At 37.2% G+C, this 21,064-nt stretch overlaps 1 pseudogene; it reads left to right on the top strand.

The window, feature by feature from the left end:
- The first annotated feature begins 5,503 nt into the window (after positions 1 to 5,503).
- Positions 5,504 to 6,639, top strand: LOC122296715 (annotated as a pseudogene).
- The last annotated feature ends 14,425 nt before the right edge of the window (positions 6,640 to 21,064 follow it).

The raw sequence follows: 21,064 nt of genomic DNA, 5'->3' as shown, positions 1-21,064 counted from the left end.
AGAAGTATATCAAGAAATTGGTGAGGGAGTGTCAGATTTGTCAGATGAACAAGCACAAGACTGTGCTGCTAGCAAGGTTTGTAATGCCCATCATTATGCTGGATCCTTTAAAAAATGGTTTTAAGAAAATAGATAGGAATTATAGTTCATTTTCAAATTTCTTTTCCTTCCATGCCAGGATACAAAAACTCCATGTTTATAAATAAAACATGTTTCTTAATTTAAAAGGTTACAGTGGAAAACATTAAAATTTTAAATTTAAGTCTCTCGTACAAAACGTTGTGCCAAGGCTTTCGCGTTCTTCCCCTTGGGCCGTGTCTGTCCTGACGCTAAATGCTCATCTTGTCCCTGGGAGGGCATACATAAAAACTAAAATGAGTCGATGACTCGTAAGCATTACTTCATACAATTAAAATATAATAACATAGGTTTTTAGTCATGCATTCATCATGCCATACATATCATACATAGACATTCAATTCATTTTAAAACGTTGCGAGGTGGGGTTTTTCTTTTAAAAGGGTTTTCTTCTCATAAAAAGTTCTTCACACCTCGCTGCCTTCATTTCTTAAAGAGTCTTATCATGCATACGTTTTTTCTTAACATGCATACATTCTTTCTTATCACTTTTATTGGCCGTTGTACACTGTTATGCCCCGTGTATGAGGGTTAGCGGCTTTTTAGACTTGATTCTGCCTGTGGCCACAGGTTAGGAATCCATTCCATTAGGGTGCAGCACTGGGTGTACTACCAGTACTACTTACCCGACATTGCAATCTACCCAATCCAATCCTTTTGTACCATCATTCGTTCATTTAGTCATGGCTATTACGTGTTTTCATACATAAACCATTCAGTCCTTTCATTCATTTTAGTTCTTTACAGTTCTTTCAGTCCTTCAGTCCGTTCATTGATAAAAGTCATTTAAAAGCATGGGCTTAAACATCATCTTTCATGGCATCGTTTAAAATATCAGTTCATGCATCCTTTAAATCATTAGTTCATAAGGGCAATTTAAAACACTTTATTCTCATCATTTAAAACATAAGACATAAACATTGATATTTCTTTTCATGAAAATACATCCAGTACTTATCACGTATAGCATTCATTCACATGCATACACTTACATACTTGGGTTCTTAAAGAGGGGCTGCTAAGGAGGGCCATTACATACTTATCCTTGTAAACTTATACTTAGCATTCTTTCCTAAAACATGTTTCGTGTCATTTTGTAAAGCATCATAAAGGAAAATTATTTCATTTTTCATTTTCGTTTATTTAGAAAACTCTAGAAGAGTATGAATACTTACCTGGACTTCATGCCATACTCATTCCATGCAGTCCATTCATGTGCATGTCAGATGGCAACCTACATGCATACACATAACCTCAGCGTCATTCTCTATCTAATGCATAAGTAACTATACTAGAAATAAAACTACGCTTCACTTGGATCACTCTTCGTCCATCCCTGGATTCTTACAGGCTATTTACTATGCTAAAACCTTTGGAGTCCATTTACCATCATTACCTCCATGTTTCACCTTGGGGTTAAGACGTTAAAATCTTCATCTTACTCTTCTATTAACCTTATTCTGATGCCTGACTCAAACCAAATAAGTCATGCATCCCGATCTAAGACAACATACCCAATACTACCTTCATGCTTCCTAGCACATACTCAATCTTCATTCCCAACCATACATGTCACATGACTTTAAACCAACTTTAAGGCTTAAACATGTTGTAAGCATGCTTAGGACGGATTACTCATTATATATGGTAAATCCGTCTAGTACACGTGTCTCACCAGATGCACATGTACTTTACCATTTATCACCTATGATCAACTTATAGTCCAATGAACGACCACTTGTATAAACAAGCTCCATACTCCGATATCAACTTCTATTCAATCCCAGTCAGCAGAACCTTCCTATTTCCCAGCCCCTTTTATAAGTTCATCCTAACACTTACAAGACAGGGCTCCATTCACCCCTACATCTCCTTCACGTCACGTAGCTCAAGACAAATCTCGAGTTACATCACAACACTTGTTATGCTTCCGCTGTGCTACTCAAGAGAGATGGGGGGAAAGGAAGACCATCGGGTGAAGCTCATGAGGTGGTGGAGACGATGAAGGTGTTCGGTGGCTCAACTGGCCACGCATGGCGGCGCAAAGGAGGAGAATGGGTTTTGAGACCCATTCAGATGAGCTACCGTAGGAGGAGAGGGAGGCTGCCGTGGGACTCACTACCAGTGGGGTTGAACTCACCAGTGTGAGGGGGAGCTACCGATGGTGGAGGTGACTAAAGGTGGCCGGCGGTGGAGCTGGTCTAGAAGAGGGAAGGCCATGGTAAAGGGAGAGACGGGCTGTATGTCGAGCTGGAGAGAGGGAGAGGAGAGAGAGGGAAAGAGAAAAAGCGGTGGGAAAAAGCTAGGGCCCTTGGTATTTAATCCAGACCCTTCATCATGGGATCTTCAAAACGATCTAACGGTGAGTTTAAATACTGATTTGAAAATGTATAAATATTTATTTAATTGAAAACACTGAGAATTAAAATGATGAAGGGCCTAGATTAAATACTTAAAGAGAATAAAACCATTTAAATTAATTTAGAATTTTCAACATAATTTAAATCTCGTAATATTTTTAAATGACTAAAATCAATTAAATTAAATAATTTTCCACAATTATAATATTTTTGGAGCTCTTCAAAAATATTATAATTGTGTTATTTAAAAACAAGCTTAGTTTGATAACATTGAAAATATTTTATATAAATATTTCTGGAACATTTAAAAAGTATCCGTAAGCTTTAAAATACTAAACTTGCTTTAAAAATCCACTTGGCATATTTTAAAATACGCCATCGAGACTCGTCATGTAGAACGAGGCTCGTAACTATAAGAGAAAGAAGGAGCTGGTTGTTATAGGGTTAATTCAACCATTACTTGTCCCTCAAACTCCTTGGCTTGACATTGCCATAGATTTTATTGAAGGCCTTCCAAGCTCAAATGGTATGACAGTGATTCTGACTATGATTTATAGATTGATTAAGTTTGGCTACTTTTTTCCAATGTCTCATCCTTACACAACCAAGGTAGCTAAGGTTTTCTATGCTAGTTTATTTAGACTCCATGGCTTATCTAAGACAACTGGGTCTGATAGAGATGTGGTTTTTACTAACCTCTTTTGGAGAGAATTATTTAAGATATAGGGTACTATTTTGGCCTTTAGCTCAGTTTACCATCCTCAATCTGATGGTCAAGCTGAGGCATTGAATAAGCGTGTGGAAGGGTACCTGCAATCCTATATTGGATCTAAGCCAAAAAAATTGGAGTAGTTGATTGCCTACGGCAGAGTGGTGTTATAACACCAATATGGATTCATCTACTGGTTTTTCACCATTTCAGGCCTTATATGGGTTTCCACCTCCCAAGTTGTTGACATATGTTCCACGCACTATTGCTAATGCAACAGTGGACTAGCATTTGAAGTCCAGGGATGAGGTACTGTCTCTCTTGAAGGAAAATTTGAAAAGGGCTCAAGATAGAATGAAGAGTTCTTTGATATTGTCATGGGTGCCTTGTGGGCAAGGTCTTGTAGAGGTGGAGATTGTCACGGATGCCTTGGGCAAGGCTTGAAGAGGTGAAGAGATGAGGAAGAAGAATGTAGCTAATGCTAAATGTTGTGGATGAGAGGATAACATAATTAATTGAATGAAGGGAATAAGTGAAATTGCGAGTTTTGAAGAAAATAAGGAAGTTGTCTACTGTTTTAAGCTGATGCATTTTGATGGAGAGAATTAATGAAATGGCACATTTTGCAATCTGTTATAATTCATGTAGCTACATTTAATTATTTTTAGTTTGCGTTTTGAGATTAAAACGGTGTGTTTAATATTTCTTACTGCACGTCCATAAGTATGTAAGTAGAAGTGATCATGCATGGTCCTTGAACATTTTGGCAATAAGTTTTCAGTTCTTGGAGGTTGAGGATCTTTTGAAGATTCTCTGCAAGATTTGCAATGGAATCTTGTTCATACATTCTTGAGTGTTATACTTTCTATGGATGATTGTAGTTGCTTCTTGTGTGTGTTTCTATGCATGTGTTTCTATGTTGGGTTGCAGTAGGTTCTATCAAGAACCTTACAGTCTTTTTTTTTTTTTTTTTTTCTTTTTTCAAGGAAAAATCAAGGTCAAGGCCTCTTATTATTAGAATCCCTCATTGAGGTGGAGGAGCAACCTAATTAAAAATATCCTCTTAAACAAATACATCAATAACGAATATAAGGAAAACCCAATTTGTCCATACGAACTAAACCCTGAATATGACCTTACATTGAAACCCTACCCATAAACTCTGAAGATCTACCAAGAGACCCCTCTTTGGCTAAAAATTTTGCCACCATATTAGCCTCCCTAAAAATATGCCAAAAATGGACATTGAGATCACGAACAATCTCCTTAACTTCCTCCCAAAAATCTCAAAGAAACCAACACTTACACACCCCCGAATCCGGCCATCACACTATTGCACTAGAATCAAGTTCCACCAAGAAATCTCTCAACCCCAACGACCGACACAAACAGAGTCCATCAAGTAAAGCTCTACACTAAGCAATTGTATTTGTTGCATGACCATAGTAGTGAGCAAAAACAGCTAAAATTGTACTTTGTGAATCCCGAATAATAACTGCCCCATCCGACACTCCCGGATTACCACAAGAACCCCCATCCACATTAATTTTAAAACTTCCCACCTGGGGCAGCTGCCAAGCAATTAGTCTAGACCATTTGTTAACAACTGGAAGGTACAAACAAGCAAAGTCTTGCAATACTAGCCGATCATGAACACCTTTTAGTAACAGGGGCTAACTCTTTGACCCTTTCCGGGTACAGGGCGTTACAAATATAGTGATAAAATCTTTCCAAAGAATATAAATTCCCAGTAAGATGGTTTCTTATCTTCATATTGGCTGCTGGAGGAGCTTGAGATGTCAAGTAGGGCTAGATCAGTTTTTGGAATTGAACATTCTGGAGGATCATCTTTTACATGTTCCAAGAGGTGGAGTAATTTAGAGGAAATTATTTGACCTCTGGAATTCCCATTGAGAGACAAATCGACCAAAGATTGTATGATGGTGTCTCTCATGACCAGTTGACAGAAGTCAGCATGCTCACGACATACAAAAAGATGAACACCTGCAACATGTTCTTGTTCCTCCTTTGTTCTACTTTCGAGTATTTGGGAAATGTCACTGATGCATGAGCTGCTTTCAGCTACTACAATCCTAACCTCCTCTATACTGCATAGGTTCCTAATGATCTCAATGCAAAACTGTGCCAGATCTGGATCGCCTAATAACTAAATCAGCTTTGGAATGCAGTCCAAAACACCATATGGTATCCAATATCACAATTGCAGAACAAATTACACAGTATCTTCATTGCAATACTATGAAAGTCCCAAGTCTTGGTATTGAGGACTTTAAGAATGGAAGGAAGAACACCAGATGCCACTATCATAGACTTGTATTCAGGTTGGGAAGACAAAATCTCTATGATACCAAGGACTTCTCCAGTGATTTCAGTTTCAATATACGATGCCAACACGTAAATCCCATCTTTATCAAGCAGTAGCATTTCACTGCTGCATGAAACAGCAGAAAGTTGATCAGCATAGGATCTAGTAATTTCTCATGCACCAAAATATACTGAACAATAGAAAGAAGAACAAATAGGTTCATGCTCATAGCAACCACCACCAAGGGTGGGAGCAGAAATAGAGTTAAGAGGATGAAAAAATGTTTTGCCTGTATATACTAGCAATTCATTTAATATTTAGTACTTTCTACAATTGTTTGGGAAATCCATGGAATATCTTTCATAAAAGTTCCCAGTTACCTACCTAAAAGTTTAAGCCCCCAAGAAATGATATATATATATATATATTTTCTAGAGTAGGTTATATTATTTTGATCTAATTATTATGGCTCTTTTGGTTGATGTGAAACCATACGTTTATAGCATGAGTTATAATCTTCAATCCTATGCTACTCTGTTTCAATTTTTCTCATTTCAAGAAAAACTGGAAAGCCTCATGCCTTGAGACCATACAGGTTCATAATTAACGCAGTTCAAAGCCGGCGAAAGAGTTATGCTGATAATCGCTGACGTGAGTTAGAATTTGAGGTCGGGAGCAAAGTGTTTTTGAGGATAGCACCAATGAAAGGAGTTATGAGGTTTGGAAAAAAGGGCAAGTTGAGCCCAAGATATATTGGGCCCTTTGAGATTCTGGATCAGGTTGGGCCGGTGGCTTATAGAGTAACACTCCCACCTTCACTTGCGGGGGTGCATAATGTATTCCATGTGTCCATGTTGAGGAAATATGTCCTCGACGCCACCCACATTATTGATTATGAGCCACTGCATATTCAGGAAGATATGACTTATGCTGAAGAACCAGTGCGAATTTTAGAAAAGAAAGCACATGTGTTACAAGCTTGAACAATTCCTTTGGTAAAGGTGTTGTGAAATAATCACGCTGCAAATGAAGCTTCTTGGGAACTTGAAGAAGAGATGTGAGATAAACACCCACAAATTTTTGTCAGGAGCCTTGAGAACTTTTAGTAAATTCTAAGGATGGAATTTTTATAAAGGGGGGAGGATGTAAAGCCCAGGCCCGAGGCCAGTTTAGAGAGTAGCCCAACCGTAAAGACCATATTTTGGCATAGTTTTGGTAAGATTTTCTTTTCACTTTTACAGTTTCTTCTCCCCCGATTTCTCCTCCCTGATATGATGTATGGTTTCCCCTTTTCTCTTTCGGTTTTCTTTTTCTCTCTCTCTTAGTTTTCGGCTTCCACACTTCACTCTCCCATCTCCTTGTTTTCTCAACGGCATCCCTTTTTGTTTTCCCTCATTCTTTTTTCCAAATTTTCACTCTCATCAGACTCTCTCTCTCCCTCTCTTGCGCTTTCGTTTCCCCTAATTTTTTTTTATCTTGCTGCGATTCTAAGAGTTTCCAACTTTCAAAGTTTGGTTTCGTCATCCACTACACATGCTGGTAATCTCTCTAAATCTGTTTTTCTTTCTTTCTTTCTTTTTTCTCTCTTCTTTTCAGTTACCACTCAGTTTCATCTTTCCCTTGTATTTTTTTTTTCCTTTCTATAAAGTTATTTTTTTTAATTTATGTGCAACACGTGCTTCTGCTATTTTTTTTTTCCTTGAGTTTAAGTGCTGCAATTTAAGTGTATTTTTCATTTGAGTTGCTAGTTTTTGTTTGGGTATAAACAGTAGAGAATATTGATGGGTGTGGATTAGAAATTAAGAAGTTTTGGACATTTTTGTGGAGTTGTGAATGAAGAAAAACTTGATGTGTGTTTTGCTTATTTGGTTGAGTTGGTGGTTGTGTTGAGATATGGGCTACTGTGCTGGTGTGGATATTTTGATTAATTGAGTTTGATGTTGGTTGGTGGATGTATAAGATAGTTTTGAAATTGGTTTATTTGAAGTGTGGGCGGATCGGGTTTTTTTGTGGTTGCTTGAGTTGCATTAATGTGCTGAAATATGATTTGGAATTATGGGTTTTAATTAATTAGATTGAAGTGGTGATTTTTGGTCTTTAACACTTAGTGTATATTTATTTTTTGAATAGGTGGCGAGACTAATAGAGGTCGAATTCAAGGCATAGATAATACACTGTAGGAGTCAGGTAAGCGGGTTCCTATGCTAGATTTACATAAAAAGAAAGAAATGAATTGAGGTTGGTTTGTAAAATGGGCATTATTATGTTTTTAAAAGACAACATGAAAACAACCTCAATATATGTGTTTTGCATTCACTCATGAAAAATCTATATGAAAGAGAAAAATGATTTTTGACATGAATAGTATAGACATGAGCAATATTTGACATGTTTATGAAATGTGCAAAAGAGCGAATATGAAAATTGAGTTTTTTATACATGTTTTATGAAATGTTTTAGATATATTATTGATCATTAGAAAATTATATGAATGTATTCAGCACGTGGTTTAATATGATATGAATATGAAAAACTTTTGGCATACTTATTTGTTATTATTCTGATTCTGAATATGGTTCTGATATGATGATACTGGTTCACGTGATATGTTTGGTACCAACACGATATGATATAACTGCAACTACTTTGGAAACAAAGTGTTCTTTATGTGTTCTTTCTTGTGTGCAAACTCGAGGCTTCGAGATTGAAAAAGGAAAAGTTTCACAATATGATACTGCTTGGTTTGGCCACTGGGGATAACAGAACCCTACCACGAGTTAAACATGGTATTTGATATGATATGATATGATAAGATGAGAATGTTTAGTTATGTTATGCCAAAGTGTTTTTGTTTATGAACAGTTGTTTTATTCTGAAAATGAAAAGATTGAAATGTTGCTCTGTTTTTCTTTCCTAATAACATGCTTTGAGATTTGCACACAAAAATTAAATGATTCTTTATCCTGCATATGAAACTTTATCAAAATGCTCATATTGTACACACTAATATATGTGCTTTGCTTATTGGGTTGTTGATAACTCACCCCCTTATCTACAAATATTTTTCGGATGATGTGGATGGTTCAGCTAAGGATCAAGAATAGAAATTTGTGAATGTGAATGTGGATGGTTCAGATGATGGGGATAGAGTATTGAATACTTTAGGGTACTGATAATAGAAGGACTTTCTATTGTTCCTTAGATTTGTTATTATTTTTGGACTTAGTAAGACTTAAGGATTTTTCAGTTATTTTTGTTGGGACTAATGGGAAATTGTGGACCCTTTGATTTATGTTATTTATGGAAATGACTACATGGACATCATTATTCGTTAATTGTAGAAAATATGATATGGCTTATTGTTTTCAAAGTCTTTGAAGATTTTAGATTTGATGAGAGATAAGTTTATAAGTGGAAGGTAGTAATTCTCTGACCCCTTCGAAACCAGGGCGTTACTCTCTCTCTCTCTCTCTCTCCCCCCATCGTGAATAACAGTTCCCTTTCCCTCTCCCCTCCCCATCCTTTACCACCACTACCAGCCACCTTGTCACTGCTTCATTGCTGCCCTCACGGTGAGTTTTGTAGCATGGTGCCCCTGGTGACTCTGTGTTATTCATCCGAAACATCGCTTGTTTTTTTTTTCTTGGTTGTATAGTCTTCTGTAATGCATAATAATAAATGCAAACTTGTGTTTTATATTAATTGGGCTGGGGTTACCTTAGACCAAATGGGCCTTGTTTACGTAATGGGCTTAACAGTAGTTGGGTTATCTTAAATATTTATGAAGTAAACATATGTGTTTTTGAGTTAGACTTGACCCTAAATCATTTTGGACTTGGTAATATTTGGTTACACCATCTGTTCTAATACTTAACAGGGCTGGGCTTGATTTTTTTAAATAGACTTGTGATTGACTTAGAATTAGATTAAGTGAATATTAAGTGGATATTGATGAATTTGGAAAGTGAAAATATTTTAGTTATGAGAATTATAGAAAAATAGGTTACTTTAGTATTTTAGGTTTAAGTATTGAAATATGTATTTGATTGAAAATTTATGAAAGTTACGTGACTATTTTATAGGGAACAATTAATATTTGTTCGACACTAGTTTGGGAAAATTCTGAAAAGCTAAAAAATCCAAGTAAGCGGGGTTTTTATATTAGACTTTGCATAAAAAAAAATGAAACGAGATTGATTTTGAAAATATGCATGTTTGTTTTGAAACGAAATGTGAAAACAACCTCATTTATTTCTTCTATATTACTCATGAAATCTGTATGAAAGAGAAAAGTATTTTTGGTCATAACTGGTATTGACATGAGCTAATTTTTGGTATTCTGTTTATGAATTGTGTAAAGATCGAATATGAAAATTTGTGCATAGCTCTATGATTATGATCTGATTTTGTTGTATTCTGAATAAGTTCTATAATCTGATATGATATAATGTGACTTTTGAAAACCTATGTCATGACATTTTGTTTCTTTTCTATTCCAACCTTACCATGGGTGTAAAACTGTGACCTCTGTTTGGGTTGGTACCAATCTTTCTGTTTCTAGTGCACCCACTTTGAAAGTAAAGTGATTTTCTGCATGGTATTTCCTGTGTGCACACTCGAAACTCTGAGAATGAATACAGGAAGATTTCACACTTTGTTTCTGCTCGGTTGGCTATCGGGGTTTGCACAATCCTAACACCGGGGTTAAACATGAAATTCTATTTTTGATTAAATGTTTCAGTTATGCAATGCCAAAGGAATTTTGAATAAGAACATTTTTGAAACTTTCGCTTTGATATTTTTGATAACATGTTTTGATTCTGTATTCTGGAAATAAAAATATTTTGTTCTATATTTTGAATTTTGTAAATGCTCATATTTACATACTAGTAATGTTTTCTACTTACTAAATTATTAATAACTCATACCTTATCTCTACAATATTTTTCAAATAATTTTGATAGTTCAACTGAAAATCAAGGGGAGGAAGTGTTAGCAAGGTTTGATGAATAAGTCCCAAATGATACAAGTATTTATTGAAGAGTCCTATTTACTAGATTTATTATTTGATGTTATTTTAATATTCTGAGTCGTGGATATTTGCAAGTCTTTGTGGAGTTTTTAATTTATTTTTATTAAAGTATTTCTTTGGTGTCCATGTAGAGGAACACAGATATTTGTATTGAACAAATAAGTTAATATTTTTATAGAGTCTCTAAAGTATATATATTTGAGTTATTGGAGCTTATTTTAGGTAACTATCATGGGTGCCTTGGGAAAGGCTTGAAGAGGTGAAGAGATGAGGAAGAAGAATGTAGCTAATACTAAGTGTTGTGGAAGAGAGGATAAAGGAATTAACTATATGAAAGGAATAAGTGAAACAACGAATTTTGAAGAAAACAATGCATTTTGATGGAGATAATTAATGAAACAACGCGTTTTGCAATCTGTTGTAATTCATGTGGTTGCGTTTAATTGTTTGTAGTTTGCATTTTGGGATTAAAATGGTGTGTTTGATATTTCTTACTTCACTTCTGCGAGTATATATAAGCATAAGTGACCATGCATGGTTCTTGAACATTTTGGTAGGAGGTTTTCAATTCTTGGAGGTTGAAGATCCCTCAAAGATTCTCTGCAAGATTTGCAATGGAATCTTGTTCATACATTCTTCAGTGTTATACTTTCTGTTGGTGATTGTAGTTGCTTCCTGCGTGCGTTCTTGTGTTGGGTTGCAGTAGGTTCTATCAAGAACCTTACAGTAACAGGGGCTAACTTTTCGACCCTTTCTGGGTACAGGGCGTTACAAATATAGTGATAAACTCTTTCTGAAGAACCGAAATGCCCTAAAAGGCGATTTCTTATCTTCATACTGGCTACTGGAGGAGCTTGAGATGTCGAGCAGGGCCAGATCAGTTTTAGGAATTGAACACTCTGCAGGATCATCTTTGACATGTTCCAAGAGGAGCAATTCAGAGGCAATTATTTGACCTCTGGAATTCCCATTGAGAGACAAATCAACTAAAGATTGTATGATGGTGTCTCTCATGACCAGTTGATAGAAATCATCATGCTCACGACATACAAAAAGAAGAACACCTGCAGCATGTTCTTATTCCTCCTTTGTTCCAGTTTTGAGTATTTGGGAAATGTCACTGATGCATGAGCTGGTTTCAGCTACTGCAAACCTAACCTGCTCTATACTGCATAGGTTCCTAATGATCTTAATGCAAAACCGTGCCAAATCTGGATCACCCAATAACTAATCTAAATACACCATATGGTATCCAATATCACAATTGCAGGACAAATTACACAGTATCTTCATTGCAATACTATGAAAGTCCCCAGTCTTGGTATTGAGGACTTTAAGAATGGAAGGAAGAACACCAGATGCCACTATCATAGACTTGTATTCAGGTTGGGAAGACAAAACCTCTATGATACCAAGGACTTCTCTAGTGATTTCAGTTTCAATATACGAAGCCAACACGTAAATCCCATCTTTATCAAACAGTGGCATTTCACTACTGCATGAAATAGCAGAAAGTTGATCAGCATAGGATCTAGTAATTTCTCATGCACTAAAATATACTGAACAATAGAAAGAAGAACAAATAGGTTCATGCTCACAGCAACCACCACCAAAGGGTGGGAGCAGAAATAGAGTTAAGAGGATGAAAAAAATGTTTTGCCTGTATATACTAGCAATTCATTTACTATTTAGTACTTTCTACAGCTGTTTGGGAAATCCTTGGAATATCTTCCATATAAGTTTCCAGTTACCTACCTAAAAGTTTAAGCCCCCAAAAAATGATATATATATATATTTTTCTAGAGTAGGTTATATTATTTTGATCTAATCATTTTGGCTCTTTTGCTTGATGTGAAACCATACGTTTGTAGCATGCCTTATAATCTTCAATCCTATGCTACTCAGTTTCAATTTTTCTCATTTCAAGAAAAACTGGAAACCCTCATGCCTTGAAACCATACAGGCTCATAATCAAAGCTATAATCTGCAGAAAAGAAGAAAAAAAACTATCCATGCAAAAGAATTATCACCTATTATATCTCAAAATCACCAACAGCACCTCTGCTCCATCTCTCTGTTCTTTTACATCAGTTAATTCATGTGCATCCTTCAAAAAATTAATCAAAGGTTCGACACAACTGTTGGAAATTGAAGTATGACATGCGTGTTTATTTTCCTGAAGTGTTTTGTTCACATCTCTAACTGTCTTGCACTGTGATCCCCATGAAAGTGCAACAAGTCTGGAAAGAAAAGCCAACATGTTTCCATAACTCTCTATAGAGTGGTTAAGTTTCTTTCCATAACTCTCTATAGAGTGGTTAAGTTTTTCAGAAACTGTATTCTTCTGTCCATGCCTACGACTTAATCTGGTTTCACTAAAGTCATCTAAAATTTCTGAAACATCATCAGTCCCTGAAGAGCGTATGGACACAGCACTAGGATGAAGGTTCAAGTTATTCACAGAACTAGGAAAGCTGGCAATGGAACTGGAAACAGAAGAATCCCGGGAGAAAAGAGAGGAAATGTTTGGTTCTAAATATGGGTCAGGAATAGTAATCCCCTGCTGGGAAGACCAAGCGTCAATGAGTTCTTTCAGAATAGAGTTTGGAGCCATGAACAAGTGGTCAAGCTTCATATGAGTTATAGGGCATGTCTGGTTACCCTCATTAAACCACTGCTCCATCCAAAATCGTTCAAACGTCATCCCAGAAGCAATAATCATTGGATCATGCATCACCTGCATAGAGATGGGACATTTGAACTCCTTGGGAGGTTCGGATGTACCAAAGTCATTGGCTCGAGTCTCATCACACTGCATATGGCTGTCATCATCCTGGTTTCGTCCAATTATTTCTCCATATTTCCTCTAAAGATAGAACAACCACTTCAAGATTTTTTTCTTAGGGTCTGTGTCAGTGGCTTTATCAAGCAAACGCTTAATAGATCTTTTCTCTATCAAAACTGTAGAAGGGAATGTAATTTCTAGTGTCGAAGCTGCAAGTTGAACAGCCTCGAGTTCTAAATCATTTACAGAATTGGGCACAGGAATTGCTTGTCGAAGTAGTCCTAATATAACCTTCCCAGCCTCTTCTTTAGCAGGTGCAAGGGGAAACTTTGTGCGCCTAAGATCACGGGCAATTCCAGATATCTACAGAGAATGTTCAATTTGAATATTTAGTTGAGGGATTAAAAGGTGCACTGACCAGACATATAATGTAGAGACTTGGGCTACTTAAGATAGAATATACAATATAAGGTCGTCAAAAAGTACAGCTCACAATTTTTCAAATTAGAATTGCCAAACTTAAAGCAAGATAGAAAAAATAAAAAATAAAAGGGATGAAGAAGAAGACAAAAGGAAACTGAGACTCTTCAGTAGAGTCCATTTTGGAAGTCTGTGAAACAAGTAAGGATCCTTTAAAACAACAGTCACAGTTAATTATGTTCTGTTTCATGGTACATGAGCATGTGGAGCCTGCATTATGAGGTAGAACCATCAGAGGTGTGTAAACTCTTTTAATTGTCTACTCAATTCAACACCGTTTAGCAGGAAAAGGTTATTGGGAAGGGGACTACTACTGAGGCATCGAAGGGTATACAACCTACAAAGCCATGCATGGAAATCTAGAACAAAATGAATTTGAACATCTCAGATTTTTCACCATTTCCTAAATATGTATAATAAGGGCTTGAAGTATTGCAAAGCTTTCCAGCCAACAGCAATGGGACCATATTTTGAATTTGACTCAAAGATACCACCCAAGGTTTTCGTATTCTCTCACATCTGGAAACTATCCTCTTTGTTGTAATTGCCTGAAAATATTAACAATTTAATAGTGAAGAAAGATGCAAATAAAAGCCTTGAGAACATACATACAAATATTAATAGGACTGAACGCAATGCATGCCTTTAAAATGTAGTTTACAACTTGGAAAGGTGTTAACTCATCTATAATAGTTTGTGGCATTAGTAATCACATGTTCATTGAGCAATAAACAAGAGTCAAAATAATTTCTATATGGTTTAAAGCTCTAATAATGTTACCATACATCTAGGTTGGTTTTAACAGATTTTATAAAATAACGAACACTATCCTGAGGCGATTATCAGTTACCAAAAAATGCAATCTTCATTCTTATTAGAAGAGGATGAGACATCTACGTCTCGTACACATTAGAAATTCAGGTTAGCGCAATGACAGATGAAAAATTGTATGAATGCAGATATTTTTGTTTCAAAGACCCCATTTGTGTCCAAACTATGTCAGAAAAATATGTTTTTGTATAGGTAATAGGAAATTTTATTGATAACCAGAAGGCAAAGCCCAACTACTCAGAATGTATACAAGAGAACATGTACCATGTAGAGTTTACTAGACTCTGAGCAGTGCTGTATAAGTAATTTTGCTTTATCCATTGCAATTTTTAATGTGCACAGTGCCTGTATTCCCGATGTGCATCGTGGCGGGGCAGACTCAATGGCTAGTAATATTTTCGAGATTCTGTCAATGAATTTCTTGAGTTCTAAACACATTAAACGATGAACCTACATCCAATTGTAATTTAGTCAGAATGTTGTAGTAGAACAGGGAAATTTGGAATAAGCAAAGTTAAAAAAATACATTAACAGAACGATAAAGCCTTATCCCTCTGGGGATCACCGTATGGTTTGGAATATAGTTAGCCAACACTTCTGTACATTCTAGAATGGTTGTCAACCTAGAATCAATTATCTATGTCCTGATAGGGAATAACATCAAGACCTGTTTACTCTAACCCAGAGCTGTCCATGAGGTTTGGAAAATGTCATTAAAGAAAACTACAACATTTGTGTATGAGCTTTTTTTTTCTATTTTAAGAAGAGACGAGGGTCACCTGTCCATGAGTGACCCACTTCCAATATTATTAATAAGCTCTCGCTTATGGCGGAGGATTACTTTGGAAACAAAACACGAAGTCCTTAAGGCAAAAACTCCAAAAACAATATCTAAAAATCTTTACAAATAAACCCATTCCCATCAATACCGTATCTAAGGAATTCCCAAAGAATCAAGCCACACAATCCCCCGAAGCCTACCTCACACCAAGCCCTCACCAAGGAAATCAAAATCTCTATCCATCGCCCCTTCTTTAGCAAAAAAATTAGCTGCGATGTTGGCCTCTTTAAAAATATGTTGAAATCGAATGTTGAGCAAAAAAACAAGAGATTGTATCTAATCCCAAAAATTCCAAATAAACCAATATTTACAAACCCCAGAAGCTAGCCAACCCATCACCACACTAGAGTCAGATTCCACCAAGAAATCTCTCATTCCAAGTGAATGACACAGCCGAAGCCCATCAAGAAGAGCCCGACATTCCGCAATGTTATTCGTCACATGCCCATAAAAATGAGCAAACCCCACTACCACCTTTCCCCCATCATCCCGAATGATCCCCCTACGGCCGGACCTTCCTAGATTTCCACAAGATCCCCCATCCACATTAAGCTTCATGCCATCCACCGGTGGATTCCATTTAATAATTTTTGGAACACGTTCACAAACCGGATTGATCGGGCAATTAAGTTCTTGTAAAATTGAATAATCATTCACTCCTTTCTTTTTAACGCTTCTCAATCCCTTAGAAATATCCCTTAAATTCACCTTCACCACTCTCACAACAACCCTCCAATCAAAATGCACACCCTCCATGCGAGACGCACATCTAGCTCTCTAAAAACCCCAAGAAATAATAATGGGTAACACACCTTGAACCCAACCAACCTGTGAATTTGATACAGCATGTCTCCACCAAAACGTCATCATCCCATCCCAAGACAGCTGCTGTGGTAATCGATTAGCACAACACAAAGCAAAGCACTCCCAAACTTTTTTCGGACCCTCCCCCTCACACAGGACGTGATCTAGCGTCTCTATGCAGCAACCACACTTTGACACTAACGGTATACCCAATTGAGTGATCGCCTCATCCACTGGTAGTGAGTTACATTTAGCCCTCCAGAAACAACATCAAACACTGACTTTTGTTTCTTCTACATGATAACATCAAACACTCATAACTACAGGCGATGACCACTTAATCATACAAGCTAAATGCTCTTAATCACACCTTCTGTCATACAAGCTATACCACCACTATTTAGGGAGTGAAACCCTTGGAGGAGTTATTTGGCGTAGGGCAGGCATAATATTATATATAAATATATATTGCGAAATTACTTATAACAGCCAGAAGCTTAAGCCAATGGATTTGGTTCAGCAATACTGTATCAACCACTCATTATTATTGTTATTATTTGATAAAACTCCATAACATGAGGAACTCTAGCACTTATAATCATAACCAATCTGCTATTATTGTACAATTAAAGACTTTAATCTCATAGGCTTGTGTTAAACCTTGAGATTTCATGAAACAACAGAGAAAAAGTTCTTTCTTTGGGTCAACTAAATGAATGAATGCATATGAAGGCATATTAAATGAGTAATTTCTATGATTGATGATAAAACTTATTCCTAATTACCCAGAAACGATTATTCACCTTAATTGTACAATAATATCGAAGCTCGACGCCTTCAGGATCATAGTTCTCCAACCAATAATAGAGTATTTTCAATCTTCAAATTGACATGATCAATTCATTTGCTTAAATTGAGCATTTTTTTGGCAGAAATGATTAAATCATACAACTTCCACTACTTACGAATATCTAAAATAGCAATTCTATCAATATTACACAAATAGCAAGACTGTGCTCAAGACGATGAGAAACATTAGAAAAAGGCAAAATAATAATAACAAAAACCACTGAAAACACGAACCCAGCTGCTCTGTTTGTATACCAATTGGCTAAAATGGGTAGTCTATTACGATAACAAAACTCGCAAAAAGTTCCTGATTTACTTTGGTCAATAAAAGAGGATTACAGTTATCCTTTTGTTGTCGCAAAACTAGCATAGAAAGCCATGAAATTTCTAGAAAACCCAACAATTAGGGTGGGTTGAAGCATTTCAGCTCTAACCGCAATAACTGTCGGAAGACAATAAAATAAGAAACAATGGAGATGATTACAATTTACTCCACATATGATATTCTAATCTATCTCATTGCTTCAACACAGCAACATGATAAGAGTGAGAAGAATGTTTAGAGTGCAGATAATTAAAAGCATTCTAAAAAGACAAGTATAAAGGCATATGCCTGGAAAATTTGAAGAATAAAACACACTAACTTTGTACTCTTCCAGATTTGACATGACATGAAAGTGAAAGTAAGATTTTTTTTTAATAAATTAAGAAAACTACTCATGTCAAGAATCGAATTGAATATTTCTGAAGTGTATTTACAGTGAAGGATCGTATAAAATATATAGTACATGCCTTGTCTTTCTATGGTAACAATTATAAAAGGAATGAAATAATTTACAATTATAATAAAATGCTAAGATCATGGAATGGCTAATTTGGTGGGATATGATTCTGTTAATACTCACCCTCAAGTTGGTGCATGAAGGTCCGTAATGCCCAACTTGCAGAGAAAGTGAGAAAAAAGTTCTTGTCCCAAGACTTTGGTGAAGATGTCGGCAATTTGCTCATGAGAAGATGTGTGAACAGCGGTAAGAAGGTCGGCCCGAATTTGATCACGAACGATGTGACAATCAATCTCAATATGTTTGGTGCGCTCATGAAAGACTGGATTGTGAGCGATGTGAAGAGCGGATTGATTGTCACAATAAATACTGATAGGTTCGGGATGAGAGACACCGAGATCTGTGAGAAGTTGTTTCAGCCAGATGAGTTCGCAAGTAGTGACAGCCATGGCGTGATATTCGGCTTCAGCTGAGGAACGGGCCACTGTTGTTTGTTTTTTTGTGTGCCAAGAAATGGGGCTCGTGCCAAGTTGAATAAAAAACCCTGTGGTGGATCGGTGAGTGGAAGGACAATTGGCCCAATCGGAGTTGGTGTAGGCGGTAACATGTAAAGGACTGGAGGAGGAGAAGAAAATGCCTTGACCAGGACTACCTTCGAGGTAGCGTAGAACACGAATGGCAGCTTGCATGTGTGGATCACGAGGAGCATGCATGAATTGACTGAGAATATTTACTGCAAAAACAATATCAGGGCGGGTAATGGTCAGATAGATGAGGCGACCAACCAGTCGGCGATAGGCTCCCGGGTCCGTGAGAAGAGATCCATCATGGTCGGTGAGCTTCAAGTTTTGTTCCATAGGAAAGAAGGCAATCCGAGCACCAAGTTGGCTGCTATCAGTCAAGATATCAAGGGTATACTTGCGTTGGTTGAGAAAAATGCCAGTCTGAGAACGAGCAACTTCAAGACCAAGGAAGTATTTGAGAGAACCAAGATCCTTTGTTTTGAAATGTGTAGAGAGAATGCATTTGAAAATAGCAATCTGAGAAATATCATTGCCAGCAACTAGGATGTCATCAACATAAACGAGAACCATGGTGATGCTAGTGGGGGAAATAAGAGTAAATAAAGAGTGGTCTGCCTGAGACTGATGAAAACCTGCATCAAGAAGCACAGTGGTTAGTTTAAAAAACTAGTTGCGGGAGGCTTGCTTTAGACCGTATAGTGATTTTCGTAGTCGACACACACGAGTCTCCCCCTTAGGGCAATAACCAGGTGGGGGTGTCATATAGACCTCTTCATCAAGATCACCGTGTAAAAAGGCATTGTGAACATCAAGTTGGTGAATGACCCAATTTCTGTAGTAAGCAACGGACAGTGGTCATTTTGGCAACCAGAGCAAAAGTTTCATGATAATCAAGACCTTCAACTTGAGTGTATCTTTTGGCAACTAATCGAGCTTTGTACCTCTCAATAGAACCATCGGCCTTGAGTTTAGTTTTGAAGACCCATTTGCATCCAATGGGTTTCTTACCAGGAGGAAGGGGTTCGAGGGCCCAGGTGGCATTGCCCTCTAAGGCTCGGAGCTCAGCAGACATGGCCTCACGCCAATGAGGGTGGCGATTGGCAGTGGAGTAACAGGAAGGATCAACAGACGTGGTGAGAGCAGTTAAAAAGGTAAGATGAGAAGGAGAAAAATGAGAATAGGAAAGAAAAGCAGATAAAGAATGAGCAGTACCTGAAACTGATGCAGCGGATGAGGATGCAGTGGACTCCGTATGTATGGTCGGACAGACGTAATCCTGTAGAAGCAGGTCGAGTGATGGTATGTCTAGGACGAAGAGAGAGAGAAGATTGGGGTGGTGGAGGGGTTTCGGAAATAGAGGGGGAAGAAATAGGAGATGGTGGTGGTAAGATGGGCTCGGGAACGGGAAAAGGAATAATAGGTAGGGAGGGATCTGGAGGTGGGGAGAGTGTTTGAAATGGAAATATGTGTTTATGAAAGGTAACGTCACGAGAATAAAAAATAGCGTGGGTATCCAAGTTATAAAGCTTATAAGCTTTATGATGACTGGGATATCCAAGAAAGACACATTTTGAGGCACGAGGTAGAATTTATCACGGGAAGCATGAAGGGTTTGAGCATAACAAAGACAACCAAATACGCGTAAGTGAGCATAATTGGGTGAGATATTGAAGAGAAGTTCAAAAGGAGATTTATTTTGAAGAATACGACTGGGGGTGCAATTAATAAGATAAGCAGCAGTGAGGACACATTCGCCCCAAAATTTTAAGGGTAAATGCGCTTGAAAGCGGAGACTACGAGCGACATTCAGGAGGTGCCGGTGTTTTCACTCCGCAACACCGTTTTGTTGTGGAGTTTCGACACAGGTACGTTCATGAATGATCCCGTGGTCATGAAAAAAATTTTGAAATTTATGGGAGAGAAATTCTTGTCCATTATCAGTTCGTATAATTTTAATCATGGTATCGAACTGATTTTGGATAAGTGCAAAAAAATGAAGGAGATGAGTATAAGTTTCAGATTTATGGTGCATGAGGTATATCCAAGTGGAACGAGAAAAATCATCGACAATAGTGAGAAAATAATAAGCACCACAAAGTGAAGAAGTATGGTAACCACCCCATATATCACAAAAAATGCGATTGAAAGCAAAAGTACTTTTATTAGCATTTAATGGAAAAGGAAGTCGAGTATGTCTTGAACGAGCGCAAATATCGCAATCAAAAATAATACAAGGATTATTATTAAAAAGAGTGGGAATATTTAAATGAGAAGGGTGACCTAGGCGTTGGTGCCATAGGATCTTATTAGCGAGAGTCTGAGTAGAAAAAGCCGTGACAGATGGAGGCCGATATACATAAAGTCCATTGCAAAGCTCACCCACTCCAATTAGCTTCGTCGATTGTGGGTCCTGAAAAAAACATTGAGTGGAAGAAAAAAGAACCAGGCAAGTATTAGTTGATGTGAGTTGAGGTATAGAAAGTAAATTAAAATGAAAGGAAGGGACAAAATAGACATTAGCTAAAATGAGAGAATCGGTCAAAGGGATGGTGCCGATCCCTTCAACGGGAAGTGATGAACCAAGGGGTAAGCAAACATTCTGA

The sequence above is a fragment of the Carya illinoinensis genome, chromosome 15 (assembly GCF_018687715.1).
Source record: "Carya illinoinensis cultivar Pawnee chromosome 15, C.illinoinensisPawnee_v1, whole genome shotgun sequence".
Lineage (NCBI taxonomy): Eukaryota > Viridiplantae > Streptophyta > Magnoliopsida > Fagales > Juglandaceae > Carya > Carya illinoinensis.
Note: the sequence above shows the minus strand (reverse complement) of the source record. Positions and strands in the feature narration are given on the sequence as shown.